General features: G+C 45.1%; 1 protein-coding gene across 2 annotated transcripts in view; it reads left to right on the plus strand.

Moving 5' to 3' along the window:
* The window catches only part of MFSD6 (major facilitator superfamily domain containing 6), a 98,419-nt gene that overhangs the window by 39,615 nt on the left and 42,017 nt on the right, over positions 1-16,787 (plus strand). The window contains exon 1 of one of the 2 annotated variants that reach the window (XM_006113315.4): positions 16,500-16,738. The exons of the other annotated variant lie outside the window; for it this stretch is intronic. The gene's annotated coding sequence lies outside the window, so the exon portion shown is untranslated. Of the gene's footprint in view, positions 1-16,499; positions 16,739-16,787 lie in introns of those variants that run through there. 2 annotated transcript variants of the gene reach the window in all.

Below are 16,787 nucleotides of genomic sequence, written 5' to 3' on the forward strand. Positions count from 1 at the left end.
GGCAAGCATGTCTCTCAACGCCCCTTGGCAGCAAGCAGCTTTGAGCTGTGTGGGACCATCATGGCATGCAGGCCATCTACCTGCTTTAGTGCCCCGCTGCACAGCTAGCTGGGAGCCATCTGCAGTGCCTCCTGTTCAGGGGCAGAGCCTACACATGGCATCCCTTCCCACACTCCAACCCCCTGTCCCAAATTAGAACCCTCTCCTGCACCCACACTCAATCCCAGACCCTGCATCAATCCTATATACCCCATCCATGCCTAGAGCTCCTTTCTGCACCCAAAGTCAAGTCTCAGACTCCACACTCCCTTCATTCATATCATACAAAAGTACAGTCCTGTGACCACTTATCAAAATTCTTGGAGTCCCCCCCCCCCCCTGCAAAAATTACCCACCATTATTACCCACCTTTGTACAAAAGAGATACACCAACAAATTTTTTAATGTGAAATATATAATTCTTACTACATATGTATCCGCCACCAAGGCGGATTTGAATCTGGGACCTCGGGAGCTGATTATAGGAGTCTCTACCCTCTGAGCTAAAAGCCAGTTGGCTCCCAGCCCATGCTGTAGAGGTCTCTTGATCTTAACTGTTGCAGTGGTCTAAGTGCCACTTGCAGTAGTCAGTAACCACACTAGGTGTGTGGGTTATACATATTATCTCTTCAAGAATGGGATTTGTTTTCTTGAAAGGTAAATTTATTAAGCTAAGATTAGACCTTTTGAAATGTACATAGGGTCTTTCATACCCTGGAAATACAAATAGGGGCTATCATGCACTTGCACAAATGCTCTGTCTACAGTCAATGCCCACTCTAGTCTTAAACTACATTTCACATTAGTAGAAACACAAACAATAATGCCCAATATTCAAACATCCAAATTCACTTTTAAATATGTTTTGCAATATAAAACCATTTAAACAAGTACAGTTGTTTGAAGGTCTTCACATCTCTGTTTGTGCAGAGTAATTGATCTAACATAAAATGGTATGTTTACTAATGTTACTGTTTTTAATAAACAATAGCTATAGTCCATTGTAAAACAAGGGAGGTTCCATGTGAAACCTACTGGAAAGTGTGTGTTGCGTCTCCCTTTCTTTGCAGTGATCACAGGAAGTGAGTGTTACAGTTCTCAGCTGCAGAGCCTGACTTTTTAACTCTAGGGCAGAGTGGCTAACCAGTTAGAGACAAAGAGCCAAAATAGCTGTTGATAGAGTGCAAAGAGCCACGTATTATAGATAGATAGATAGATAGATAGATAGATAGATAGATAGAGTACACAAAATGTAGTGATAAAAATAACATTACAGGACATTTCGAACAAAAAACAATTAAAAAGTCTCTAGTCACTTAAAAAATTCATGGCCAGTCCACAGATCTTTAGAGAACTTGACAAGGAACAAACATCAAAAGGAACAAACATCAAATGAAAAAAACCAACCCTTTAAAAATACAGTAATATTCTCACACTAAAAAAAAGTAACCCCACCATGTATTTTAAATTTAACACTATTGTCCTATTATGTCCTCTGAGTTTTTTAAAATTAAACTGAACTGAGAAGTAAATTAGCACAATTTGAAGTGCCTGTTTCACTCCAACTTTGTTGATCTCTGGTATGGTTTCCTCTTTTTTTTTTTTTTTTTTTTTTTTTTTTTTTTTTTACTTATGAAGATTATGGTTTTTTAATAGTTCTAAAAATTCAGGTGCGTCCCAGACTGCAAATATGACAGGTTCAAAAACAATGAGGGAGAGACTCATATCTCTGAATAATTGCTTCAGCCTGGCAAACAATAGCCTTTGAATTTTCTTTAAAGAAACACAGCGTAAACCAGGTACACGCTGATCCTTTTTGCCCTGGAATTTAAATATGACATCTGTGTTGGCTGCCTTATTCTGCATCCATGAAGACTTTTAGTTAAAGGTGCTTCAGCGCCCCCCCCCTCCCGCTCTAACCCAATCCCCTCCTTTCCCCCAGAGCCAGGCACCCCCAGCCCTCTTGCTCACCCAGTGCCCTCCACCTCCTGCAGAGCCAGGTATCCCTAGTCCCCCGCTCTAACCCAATCTCGCACCTCTCCCCCAAAGCCAAGAACCCTTAACCCCCTGCTCTAACCCAATGTACCCACCCCTCCCCAAGAGCCAGGCACTCCCAGCCCCCCCTGCTCTAACCCAATGCCTCACCTCTCTCCCGGTGCCAGGCACTCCTAGCCTCCCTGCTCCAATGCAATGTACCTCCCCTCCCCCAGATCCTGGCTCCCCCAGCCCCTCCCCCAGTCTAACCCAATCCCCCTACATCCCTCCATCTCTCTCTCTGTTCTAACCTAATGCCTGGGTCATACTGGAGCCGTCACCACTGCTGCTGTTGCCTTGCACTTCTCCCTCCAGGCTCTGGGGCACGTGTGCAGAGCGGCCGGCCATGAGCAGTCCGGGCGTGCAGCTCAGAACTAGCAAGAGCCGCATTTCTTTAAGCAAAGAGCCACGAGTTGGTTGCCCCTGCTGTACAGACTATTGCTTTTTGGCTCTGGAAGTTCCTGGTGTCAACCAGGATGGGGGGACTATCACATGTGTATAGCTAAAACAAAATACAGGACTATGTAGCACTTTAAAGACTAACAAGATGGTTTATTAGATGATGAGCTTTCGTGGGCCAGACCCACTTCCTCAGATCAAATAATGGAACAAAATAGTCACAACCATATATACTTATACAAGATGGTTTATTAGATAACCCGTACAAATTTTATCACTATATGTATAGCTACTTTTTCAATTTATAATTAACACAGAGTTTCTCAAAGCATAACATTGTGCCCTCTGGAGACAGATAGCATAATGTTTATGCATGATTTAAGCCACAGTAGTAGACCCAATGCTGCTATACATTTTACCTATGAAGCACAAATAATATAAATGTTATCCTAAGCCCTTATCCTGCAATGAATTCTTCATGAGCAGACCCCTTTATCCACATGAAGAGCCACTGAAGACATAAAGTCTGCCTTCATGAAGCTTGTTTCAGATTCAGGGCCTTAATGCTTTACATACTAACAGTAGCTCCTGTATTAGTGTTCACCCAGTGTTATATAAAAGTGTATATGTAAATATGAAAGGCACAGGTCCTGCAGCTGGTATCTGTTTTTACAGGTGGCTTTGCTTTTTGATTACCAAATGAATGTAATGCTTGTAAAGCTGCCAATTCAAAAGCCTGCTTCTCCACAGAATAGGCACATGAAGGGTAGTGGCATTGCAGGTTTTCTGATTGCCTTGTCAGTAGGGAACAATAATTTTCACTGCACTCAGCTGCATTTGACATTGCTTTTGACTCCTCTGTTTTTCACACAAGGATGTAAACAGCAGAAATCTTAGTCATCATATGACTCTTTTCAGTTCTCTGCCAGAATTTTTCTCTTATCAATATCAATGTCTTGCTTTTGGTTTTGGATACACAGTAAGGGCTTATCTAGATTATGCGGAACAGTCGAAAGAGGAATTTGCATATCTTCTTCTGATCGCGCTTTCGAAAGTGAAAGTAGTTTAGATGGGGCTTTTTCATCGAACCCCCCTCCTTTGTCAAAAAGCTGTTTAGACCTCATTTTTTGAGGAAGAGCTGTTTTTGCGCAAAAACCTGTAGAGCGTCCACACCTCAAATGCACTTTTACACAAGGAAATCAAGAGTAAAACGGCAGAACAGAGGGCTTCTTCTGCTGTAGGTAAACCTCCTTTTGTGCAAACAGGCAAGTGTGGACACCCCAGAGGGGTTTCTTGCACAAAAATTTGTGCAAGAAACCCCTGTGGGAAAAAGCACAGGTGCTCTGATGGCCATTCTGTGAATAGCAATCAGAGCTTTCTTGTGCAAGAGCGTCCTTGCAGTGTGGATGCTCTTTTACGCGAAAGCACATTGCTTTTGTAATGTGCTATGAGGTGTGGACGTGCTCTCGTGCAAGAAGTTTTTGCACAAAAACTCTTGTGCAAAAGGCTTCTTGCACAAGAAGCATGTAGTGTAGACATAGCCTAATTGTATTGTGGACTAGATTGTCAAATGATTAGATGAGTAACTGCGCATGCAAAATTTACATGAACATTTACCTGATCTGGGTGCATAAATTAAGCATGCAATTACATTTCTAACATGTTTGAAAATCTAGACCTATACTTATAGTACATGCTACATGATATCTGTGTCTGTATTATATTCATATACAGTAAATTTGCAGCAGTACAGCAATACTTCCCCAATAACATTTACTTTCTCCTGTACAATGAGATTATTTTTAAACAATTGATTTATTTTCATGCTCAGTATGTGATATACTCCTATTCCTTTTTAATATTTGTGTTGCATTGTATTGGCCCCCAACAGGAATCAAGAGGTTTTTTTGGCTAACTACTGAATACCATGTTGGGCTATGTCTAAACTACACCCCTCTGTTGGCAGAGGGATGTAAATTAGACGTTTCGAAAGAGCAAATGAAGCAGGGATTTAAATATCTTGCACTTCATTTGCATAATCACATCATGATGCTGTTTTTAACAAGGAGTACAGGCTCTTTCAAAAAAGCTCCCTGTTGTCGAAAAAACAGCGTCTAAACTGCTGTTTCAGTTTCAAAATGGCGCTTGTTTGAAACAGCAAATGAAGCGCGGGATATTTAAATCTGTGCTTCATTTGCACTTTCAAAACATCTAATTTACATCCCTCTGCTGACAGGGATATAGTTTAGACACAGCCTAACAGAAGAACCTTGCCCTGATGTGCTATATTCAAAATGTACAGCAAAAGACAACAGTTGAATACCACAGACAGAAAGGAAGCACAAGAAAGCATTGAGAGGACTATGATCCATGTAATATGCAGCATTCCTTGCACTCGTATCCTCTGACTTCATGCCCTTCATCTCTTTATCTCATTAGGGTTTCCTTTTCTCATTTATGTTGCTATATTAGTAAGAAACTCTCTTCCCATTCCCGATGGACATTTTTCCTCTAATTATTTCATCTTGAATGCCCTCCAGGTTAACACTGGAAATTATGCAGGCTTTGTGTGCTGTGTAGAACACACTTGGAACGTGAGTTCTGAGAGCCCTACTAATTCTGCCTCATAGAGCAAAGAATGTCATGTTTCACAGAACTGTTGAGGTAGAAGGAAGTCATCGATTCCCCTGTGCTGAGGCAGAACCAAGTAAATCTAGACTAGTGCTTTTCAACCTTTTCTCATTTGCAAACCCCTGAAAAATTTTTGAGTGGTGATACAGACCCCTCTGAACACTTTAGATATACTCTATGGATCCCAAGGGTGCTTGTAGCCCACAGGTTGAAAACCACTGATCTAAATCAGTGATTTTCAAACATTTTTTTTTCTCATGAACCAGATGAAGAAAATTGTCAATGCCTGCGAACCAAATAATTTGACCAGAGTGTGAGCTCTGAGGTGGGGCTGAGGATGAGCACTTTAGCAGGGGCTCCAGCTTTGAGGGTGTTGGGACTGGGGCAGAAGGGGCATACTTGGTGCAGAAAGGGTGCTGAGGCAGGCTTCCTGCCTCTCCTGACACCATAGACCATGCTGCACCCCAGAAACAGCCACCAGCAGGTTCCTAGCCAATGGGAGTGCAGACCTACTGCTCAGGGCAAGGGCAGTATTTGGAGACCGGTGTGTGCTCTTTCCCCTGCCTCCCTCACTTAGGAGCTGGGTCTGCTTCTGACTGCTTCTGGGGCACAGTCTGTGGTGCCAGAATAGGCAGGTAGCTAGCCTTAACACCCCCACTGGTCACCTGATCACCGTGCAGCAATGAGACGTAGTGCCTGACATTCCTTGACCCACTACTGGGTAATAATCCATAGTCTGAAAACCACTGGCCTTGACCATCCCTAGCAGACATTTTTCCAACCTGTTCTCTAATCCTCCAATGATGGAGATTTCAGAAAGTCTTTTTTCCTAATATTTAACTTTAACCTTCTCTGCTGCAGATTCAGCCCATTACTTCTTGTCCTGCTTCTAGTGGACATGGATAACAACTGTACAGTCTTCTCTCTTAATAACAGTCCTTAACATATTGGAAACTGGGTTAACATGTCCTTCAGTTTTCTTTATCAAGACTAAATAACATGCTCAATTTTTAAAGCCTTTCTTCATAAGTCAGGTTTTCCTAACCTTTTATCGATTTTTGTTGCTCTCCTTGAGACTCTCCAATTTGTCCATATCTTTCCTAAAGTCTGGCGCTGAGAACTAAACACAGTACTCCAGCTGAAGCCTTGACCAGGATAATTACCTTCCATATCTTACATACAAAATTTTTGTTGAAACATCCCGATATTTTTTTCAGAGCAAATGTTATTTGTATTGCACTAAATGTCTTACAGTTTATGTTCAAATTTTTCTCCAATTTCTAGCTATATGATGGAGCAGGCCCCTCTGAGTCCTTTCTTAGCTTGAGCGGGATTAAGGGGAAGGAGCTAGCTGGGCAGCTGCCCGGAGCGCCAACCTATGGGGGGCGCCTGATGGCAGCTGTAAGGTGCACAGCGCGCCGGGGGTGGGACCACACATGCATCATGCGCCCACTGCCCGGGGCACAGGAATGGCTTGAGCGAGCCGTGCTCGAGCCATATCTTTTAGCACACTGGGGTGTTCAAGGCAGACACATACTCCAGATCAATAACAGTTCTTTTCAAATACTTCTATTTTAATATCTGCATTTGGTGACAATATACTGAAGCTTTAACAGTGAAACATATGTATATATGTATAGGCTACCGGGTAATTCAGAGAAGTTCAACACAACTAATGTTCTTGCTTCAGTATTTTACTTAGTGATTTAATTGGGAAATACAGAGATTTAAATGATCCTGCTAAGACAAGACAGGCACATCTCCTGAAGTCAGCCAAAATGCAGCACTGCCCTTCCCTACAATTCTGACTAATAAATCCACCATCAGTGAAGGCTAAAACTACAATTATAATAATACATCACTGTATTTCCCAGCAGGATGACTGGCCCTTGATGTGCAGCAGAACTGAGAGCATTCAGTTCCCAATTCAGAGTAATGAAAATGTCAACATTATTTTAAGCCCTGGACATTTTTATAAATAAAAATGGTTAATTTCACAATTTGTTCAAGCACTGCTAAAATTAATGGAACATTTATGTATGTAAGAACTTCACAGCTACTTTGGCATGCTCTGATTTCCAGTGGTTTCAAGTGGGAGTATCTCAGTCTGCATCCTCACTGTCAAAGCTTCCTTTTGTGTTGTTATTTTTTGTTTGTTATGTTTCAGATACTAAATTTTGTAGTGTTTTAGGACCTGATCCAAAGCCCATTGAAATCAATGGAAATCATCCCACTGATTTGAATGTGGTTTGGATCAGACCCATGCCCATTTCAATAACAGTGATAAGAATATCTTTTTTATATTATTTTAGAATTTTCCTTAGAAATACTGCAAATGGAACAACTGTAACCACATTCTCTTTTTTTAGAGCATTTCTTTGGCTTTGAGCACATAGCTTTCCTGCTGCAGAAATCACAACAGATACAGTTCATTTCCAGCGTTGGTACGACAAACAAATACCCTCCCCTCCCCCCCCCAGTGCTTGCTAACCCTCAGTTCCACATCTGAAAGAATGGAGGGATGCGTACTCTCAATGAGGATGAGGATTTTCAAACATGGGCCAAGATCCAGATACTTGTTTGTAATAGCACCCAATTCTGCAACCTTTCCATATGTAATTAGCCCTTACTGTCTGAAGTCAATAGAGCTACTCCTTCAGGGCTCAATTTGTCACTGAAGTCTATGGAAATCTTTGCCAAATTCAGTCAGTACTTTTTCAGATCCTCATGGATGCTATGTAGATTTACTAAGAAACATTCACTTATATACAGGGAAATAAATCAATGTAAATTACTACTTGCTGTTCAACATCAACATGGAGTATTCTTCAGCTATAATTCCACATTCCCATCACAGGTTATCGCAAATCTCTATATTCACTCTTGCTCACAGATAGGCCGTGTCCAGACTCAGGGGTTTTTTCGGGAAAAGTAGCCTTTTCCCGAAAAAACTTCCCCTGCGTCCAGACTCAAGCCGCGTTCTTTCGAAATCATTTCGAAAGAACGCGGCTTTTCTTTCGATGGCGGTAAACCTCATTTCACGAGGAAGAACGCCTTCTTTCGAAAGCTCCTCTTTCGAAAGAAGGCGTTCTTCAATGTAAAGAGGCCGTCTTCGAAAGAGAGCATCCAGACTCGCTGGGTGCTCTCTTTCAAAAAAGCGGATTTCTCTTTCGAAAGATCCGCCTGCAGTCTAGACGCGATCTTTCGAAAGAGGCCTGCAGTCTAGACATAGCCATACTGTACAATTATATAGTTTTCCTAAATTCCTTTATTCATAGTGGAGAATATATCCTTTCAGAAATGTTCTAGGGATGTCAAAAGCAAGCCATAAGAGAGAGATGGTTAAGCCCACCTATCAGAAACCTAGACATAACTGGGTCTAGAAGGCAACATATTAGCATCCTCTATCCACTATTCAATGAGCTCCCTGTGTTTACAGTACTGAGCTCATTGAACTACAGTGACAGCTTGGTCTGACAGCTTCAGCCAATGGAGTCTGGGATTGCAAAGATCAAATTTTTCTTTGTGACCCAGGACCCCTTTCTACAAATTCTTTTTGGCCCTGCAAACATTTGTATAGTCTGACAAATGTATCCAGCCTTGGCAGACTGTAAGAGCATTTAAAAATGTATGGCAGTTTATATAACATTCATTTTGTTGCTGTTGAATGTTAATGTTGTCAGAATTTATAATTGTCCTGTGAGGCTGTGCGAGTACCATGCTCCTGCTTTCATCTTGCATTGTTCCTGTGTCTGTATTTGAAGAGTTGAAATGGACAGGGGAGGAAGATTTTGAAAGGCAAAAAAAAGAGGAGTTCTCAACTTCATTTGGACCTTTGAAAATCTTCCCCATAGACCAGCAGTTCTCAACCAATGTACCATTGTAGGCCACATATGCAGCTCTGTGTGTGTATGTAGGCCCATCCACCCAATATATGTATATACAACCTGTATGGCCCTGAGGATGTCACGAGCTGTGAATTGACTGGGCCGCAGGCTAGGAATCACTGCCATAGACAAATGGTAGGTGAGTTCTTTACTGTGTCAAGACATCTTCTTTCTGGAGTTCAGGTTTTGGTGCTTTTCCTTTAAGGATCTGTTTTTGTGGCAGAGATAACCAGGACTCTCATTGTATATTTCCCCTACCACCCTTCCATCTCTACACACATACAAACTGCTCAGCTGAGTTTAGTAGTGTGTACAACTACCGGCTCAACTAAAGGTCAAAGCCCAGGTTCTGCTTTCATTCAGGCTGGTAATCAATCCACTTTGCAGTCAAGACTTGAACTAAATCACTCAAGCTTGGATAGTTCTCCAGTGTGTTCCCTCCCCACACCTCTGTACTCGAAAAGAGAGTCAGGTTCTCCCACATTTGTCTGGGAAAGAATCAGAGTAGTTCAAATTATTGCAGCACAACTATAAGTGGGGAATGGCCATGCTATTGTGGGGAATTTCCTGCCTTATACAGTACTCTAGTGGAATTGGCTGATGAAAGGATTAGAGTCTTTGCTCCCATTCCCTTTACCCACAGATCAGCCTGACCTTAATTACTTCCCTACCCTTCTCCTGTATGGCAGAGTCCTCATAACCCTGACAAGGCTGGGCTCAGGATTCCTGGGGGCTTGATCCCCAATCTTGTCATGGTCTTTTATGACAAGGGCTAGCGTGTCCCCACTCCAGGGTGCTCTTTCTGTTCTGGCCATTTCCCTGACCCACTATTGCATATACAGGCAGTCCCCAGGTTACGTACAAGATAGGGACTATAGGTTTGTTCTTAAGTTGAATTTGTATGTAAGTCGGAACTGGCTCCAGATTCAGCCGCTGCTGAAACTGATCAGCGGCTGACTACAGGAAGCCCTAGGCAGAGTTGCTCTGCCCCCAGCCTCCTGGAATCAGCCGCTGATCAGTTTCAACAGCGGCTGAATCTGGACTCCTGGGACAGAACAGCTGGGGCACTGCCGGGTAGGTCCCCGCAGGACCAACCCGGCAGCACCCCAGCTGCTCTACCCCAGGCGTCCCGCAACAAAAGCCTGGTCTGCTGGGGGGGGGGCGCACTAGCTGCGCCCCCTCCCTCCCCAGCAGACCAGGGAGACCCGAGCAAAGCCGCGGAGGCGCAGAGGTCCTGCCGCCTCTGTGGCTTTGCTCCAGGGCAAAGCAGGGAGACAGGAGCAAAGCCGCAGAGGCGGGGGACCCTGCCGCCTGTGCGGCTTTGCTCTGGGGCAAAGGAGCAAAGCCGCACGGGCAGCGGGGTCCCGCCGCCTCTGCGGCTTTGCTCGGGTCTCCCTGCTGTGCTGGGGAGTCCCCCCCCAGCACACCAGGGAGACCCAGAGCAGCTTTTCTCGCCCCGGAGGATGCGGTGGCGGGACCACTGCGCTCTGGGCGGTCCCGCCGCTCGCGAGCTCCGGGGCGAGAAAAGCCCCGTTCGTAAGTGCGGATCCGACGTAAGTCGGGGACTGCCTGTAGTCCAAGCAAATGCAATTTATTAAACAACAATCAATTTAAAAAATGAGGAAAAACGGCAAAAGATTAAAGGAAAATACATAACCTGGCTCAGCCACAGAGGCATCACAAACAGCATCTCTGGAATGTAAGGGAAGTTCACACCCTGTTCCTCAAATGTGCCAGGCTGGGAGTGCCATGGATCAGACTCTTGGTCTGGCGGTGGCCACATGCCCTCAGGCTCTAGGTGGCAGGACCCTCATTCCCATCAGGGTTATGATCCCTGTCCAAGTCTGGCATGCAAGGCCTTCTGGCTGAGGGCATCCCCCTGCACCATGGCTTTTACCCATGGTCCCCCTCCTGCTCTTCAGCTGCTCACTGCAGCTGGTTCAAGACAGCTGCTGCCACAGTTCCAGTGCTCAGCTCTGCCTCCAGTGTAGCTCCCTGGGCTGCATCTTAGCTGCTCTGGTTCTGGTTGCTGCAGATCTGCTCCCAGCACAACTCTCCGGGATGCTTCTCTGTCCCCTCTGCCTGCTGTGGCTCTGCTTAACTGATTTTCCCAGGCTCTGGCCCAAAGAGCTCTGCTTCCCAGCTCAGCTTGGGTGCCGGCTCTCTCCTCAGCTTGGCCTGCTCTTTGCCTCCTGACTCCCTCATTAGCTGGCCTGCCCCGTTAGTCAGGCTCATTTGGAGCGTTGGCCTCTCCCCATTGCCCCTGCAGATTGTGTCTCAAGCTATGTCTACCCTGCGTTGTTGGGTGTTTTTTTTGTAGAAGAGGATATGCAAATAGTGCGCTCATTTGCAGATCTTCTTCCGATTCTTTTTGCGGAAGAGGTTTTGCCGCTAAAAAGCCCCGTGTAGACAGCCCATTTGTCAGGAAAAAAACCCCTTTTTCGCAAGATCCCTTATTCCTCAAAAATCGAGCGTGCCATTTGCATATACTCTTCTGCAAAAAACCACAGAGTAGACATAGCCTCAGAGTCCTGATTTCCCATTGACTTGTCCCCTTTCTTTGGTACTGGGAGTTAGCCTGCCAACCTCCTCCCCCCCCCACTAAGTTTCAGTAAGGGGCCAATAGTCCCCTTATATTAAGAACCACTGGTTGTGCCTACAGTAACTCTGAGGATGCATTCAGTGAGTTCAGCGTAACTTGAGTAGGACTTTGCAGTGTGGGTGCTCACACAGTGCTACGCTAACCCCAGAGGGCAATCATGTGGGCTAACTGCAATAAAAGCATATTATTAGTTCTCCCTGCAACTTACTATTTTTACCAATAACCTAGTTATCATGTTTATACTCAGGATACTCCACTGTGTATTTGGTTTTAAAACTTTAAATGATTTCACCCTGTCTGCATAGACTGCAAATGTGGGGCTTTCTTTCAACTTCCTTCCTTAATAAGGTGGCCATACTTCCCAAAGGGAAAAGAGGACACTGTGTGGGACTGGCCCAACCCTCCCTCCACCTGCGGCTGTTCCAACCACCCATTGGAGCACCCCCTCAAGTACAGGGGCAGGCAGGCATCAAATGAGCAGCTACACACATTAAAAAGGGTGACTATATTTCCCAAAGGCTGGGGCTGCCATCACAGTGAGCCCTCCCTGCTCCCCATATGAGTCTGGGACTGGCATCGCAGCTTGCTCAAGCCCTGCCTCTCCCCTTCCTCCTCTTGCAGGATAGCAGCACTGGCGGTCTCTATATACATTCCTCCTCACCCCTCTTTTTGGCAAAAGTGGATATTTGTCCTGTTTTCTCTTGATAACTAATCAAGCTGGCAAGAGGCAATGGGACAAATGTTCACTTTTGCGCACACACAGACAAATCAGAATGGCTGGGACAGAGCTTAAAAAAAGGGACTGTCCTGGTCAAAGTGACATAATCCCCCTATCCCTTAAGGTAACTTGTCTCAAAGATAGCAATTTTTTTGGAAGGAAAGCACAACCTATCTCCTTTCTCCCCTCACACCTTTCATTTGCTTGACTGCTTCCCATTTATGTTTGTCTGTAATTCTGTCGTTATTCTTGACTTAGATTACTTTTTCCTCCTACATCTCCTGACTTGGAAACCCCACAACACTATGCAAGCCATTGATTTACTTGCTTCTGCTGAAATTCTCACCTATTCCTTTGCTTCCAGTGCTGTCACTTCCTAGAAACCTCTCCAAATTTTAGCTATCATGTGCATAGTACCATAACACCAGCTCCATGCTTAGATCCACTAACTTCCTGTTCCATTTAGGATGTTCTCCCTCAGTTTTGCCAACTTACTTGAAGTCTTATCTCCTTCCTGATTTTTTTCCTTTTCTTTCATCTAGTATTGATCACCTTTCTAGCATTCCACACAGCCTTACCACTATTGGATCCAAGATCCTTCTCTTTTGTAGCTCCTGCCATCTGGAACAGGTTTCCCTTGCCGCATTAACTTTCATACTATTTTTAGAGCTCATCTAAAAAACTAGTGTTTCTTAACTCTTTTTTCTCTCTGCTTTCATGTATGTCTGTAACAATACTACTTAAAGCAAAATTACACATTGTCACATGTAGTTGGTGTTACCTCCAGACATCAGAAAATACTGTACTATGTCTGAGTGTGGTGGGCTTTCCGAAGCATTCCAAGGAGATATCTTTAAACTTAAGAGATTCGAATTGACAATCTTTATATGGAAGGTAATCTCCCATTGGCTTTAGTGGAATTTTCCTTGAAAATGGACAGCAAAATGGGGCTCTAAATTAATTTAACTCTGAATACTGCCATGTTCCAGAAAACTGTGAAATACAAACACACACATTGCATTTCTTTTCCTGTCATTTCTGATTACTGTAAGTTTTGGGCATGAAAAATTTGTTTTTTCTAACCAGCTACGCCACCCAAGCTTGGCTGATTCATGCTATGATATAATCAACTGTTTGAGACAGCTTAGTTGCTACCATGGTGATGAACTGTGACATGCCAGAATAACTCAGGTAAGATCAGATTGAATTTGTGCCAAAAGCTCTTCCCTTTTGACAGTTAAAGTGGTGCAGCAGCAATGCATACTGTTTCTTCTTAAAAAGTACTGCCTTAATATTCCCTGACTGCTCCCAGTACCTTTTTAGAACTCCATAGTGTTTTATTTTTTTTCTTACTTGTATGCCTACTGGCAGAGAGCAGCAGCCTCTGGGCAGAGCTAATTATTTTATTAGGTCAGATCTGTACCTAAGACTAGCTAGCTAGCAGAGGTTGTTGTATCAAGTCCTGTAGACAGAGTATCCAGAGAGCTACGTCATGGAAGTTGGAGTCAGGATAACTGTTACAATCTAAAATATATGGCCAAGATTAGCAGATGCTTAATTTAAGCATAAATGATAGTGAGTGTAAACATTTTTGTTCTGAAGCTCTTACTTTCTTTGCTGTCAAAAGCACAATATAGATGCCAACTCTGGTCAAATTTGCTGAACATAGCATACTGTCAGTCCTGAATGATTTGTGGTAGAAAACATGGATGAGTGTGTGCCAGGACTGGCTAATTAGAGGTGAAATGCTATCTGAATTTCAGTACTGCCTGATTTGTGGAGGATATTATAGAATTCCCAATACTGATTTATGGCAGATTTTGGACAGATACTGTTACTCATTAATGGTTGGATATTCCATAGGGTGTAAGGAACTAGCTAGTTAGTTCAGCCAGTACAGATTAGGGATGTTAAAATGAGGTTAAGTAAACATGTAACTGCAGAAAATGTCAGTGGTTACAGGGTTATATGTGGAGGGTGGAGTAGGGAGCTGATGCACATGGGGAGCCACTTTCAAGTCTCAGAGGGGTAGCCGTGTTAGTCTGAATCAGCAACACTATCACAGGACCTAACCAGATCAGCCATACTGTCACTGGTACATTCTCCTGCACATCTACCAACGTAATATACGCCATCATGTGCCAACAATGCCCCACTGCTATATACATCGGCCAAACTGGACAGTCCCTACGTAAAAGAATCAATGGACACAAATCTGATATTAGGAATGGCAACATACAAAAACCTGTAGGGGAACTCTTCAATCTCCCTGGACACACAATTGCAGATCTAAAGGTAGCCATCCTGCAGCAAAAAAACTTCAGGACCAGACTTCAAAGAGAAACTGCTGAGCTACAGCAAAATGCAGGACAATGTAGCACTTTAAAGACTAACAAGATGGTTTATTAGATGATGAGCTTTCATGGGCCAGACCCACTTTGATCTGAGGAAGTGGGTCTGGCCCACGAAAGCTCATCATCTAATAAACCATCTTGTTAGTCTTTAAAGTGCTACATAGTCCTGCATTTTGCTTCAGCTACCCCAGACTAACACGGCTACATCTCTATCACTGCTGAGCTACAGTTCATCTTCATGTTTGATACAATCAACTCTGGATTAAACAAAGACTGTGAATGGCTAGCTAACTACAAAAGCAGCTTCTACTCTCTTGGAATTCACACCTCCAGATCAGCTACTAGAAGTGGGCCTCATCTTTCTTGATTGGATCCACCTCGTCATCTCCAGCCTGATTCTGGCCTGCATATTTATACCTGCCTCTGGATATTTCCACTACATGCATCTGATGAAGTGGGTCTTTGCCTACGAAAGCTTATGCTCCTACACTGCAGTTAGTCTATAAGATGCCACAGGACTCCTTGCCACTTTCACGTCCATTCTCTATGCTCACCGTCTTCCACCTGCCTCCTCACTCCTCCTCCCAAATACAGAGGCAGCAGCGCAGGGGGAGGGCGCATGTGGGGAGCCCGCTTCCCGTGTGTACTGGAGCCTGCATGTAACTGGGAAGGTTAACCGAAGAGCCCAGGCTCCTCGGATAATTGTGTGCAAGGTTATACTTTCACATACCTAATACAGATTTCATAAAGTCCTGGTATTGGCTAATTTCTAATGGGTATCCGTACTAGTTAATATGTCAAGAAGATCACAGTGTTGGCACTGGATGATCAGTAGCTGATACTGCATAGGGTGCCCAGATGTCTTATGCAGACCAAAAAAAAAGTGTCCCAATTTTTCATATTTGCTATCTGCTACATGTTGGTATTGGATGATCAGTGGTACTAGCAGATATTACCTGAGATATTAGTACTAGGTGATTAAGGGCAGATATCAAATAGGGAATCGGCACAGGATGATTAGGGTAGATATGTGGAGTGACAACATTGGGTGATCAATGGTGGGCACCACATGGTATGGATAATCCTGGACAGTTCTGGTTAAATATCATATAGGACATTGGCACTGGCTGATATGGTAGATATCATCCAGGTGTTGATAATGAGGAATTGGGGGTATGTATTACAATGCCTGTCAGTACTAGGAAAGTGAAAGGTTAACTGATAAGCATCAACCTAAATGGGTAATGTTTACCCATTCCAGTCAACTGGTGAGGGTTGGAGTAGCTCCCCACCTACCACAGGCAAGGGGCTGCTCTTCCATCTGGAGCAGCCTCTGCCCACAGAGGGCCTGGGCATCCCCCCCCAGCAGAAGCTGCTCCAGCGGGGGCTAATGGTGGGAGCCCCACACATTATTGGGGGCTGTCACAGCTCGGCAAGAGCAGTCCCCAGTACAGATCCCTTGGCAGTCAGTAAACTGGTTAAATCCCAGGGAGGCCTCACGTTTAACCCATGAACTGAGTGACCGGGATTTTGCATCCCTAGTCAGTACTGGGTGATCAAGGGTGGATATCACAGGGGCTGTCGGCGCTGGATGAGCAGGGGTGGGGATCACCCCAGGGGGGCGATGAGGCTGGATACCCAGGAGTGTTGGCACCAGATGCTGAGGGCTGGATCCCACGGGGCGGTAGGGATGGGCGAAGATCCCAGGTTTTCACCGACAACTCAGCGCCCGGGCAGACCGCACCGCGGGAGGGCGCCCCAGGCTATGCCGGAGCTGCCCCTGGCGTGTGGGGCGCTGAGCGCCGGGAGGGCGGAGTCCTGCCTGCCTGCCTCTGGGCCGGGCCCTTCCCTCCGCGTTGTAGCTGCAGCCTCGGCACCTTGCAGCAGCCGCCGGAGGTCGGGTCGGCGGCGGAGGCTGAGCCGCGCAGCGCCCGTGGGCAAAGGCGGCGGCAGGTGATGGTGCGCGGCCCCCGCCCGGAGCAGCAGCAGCAGCAGCGGCGACTGGGAAGAAGCCGTGAGGGACCCCCCGGCTCAGCGCCCGCCCCGTCGCCACCTTCCCCCCTCCCGCCACGGGGTGAGTCATTGCCCGCCGCCTCCACACGCCCTGGCTTCTCGCCCCTCCC

The sequence above is a fragment of the Pelodiscus sinensis genome, chromosome 7 (assembly GCF_049634645.1).
Source record: "Pelodiscus sinensis isolate JC-2024 chromosome 7, ASM4963464v1, whole genome shotgun sequence".
Lineage (NCBI taxonomy): Eukaryota > Metazoa > Chordata > Testudines > Trionychidae > Pelodiscus > Pelodiscus sinensis.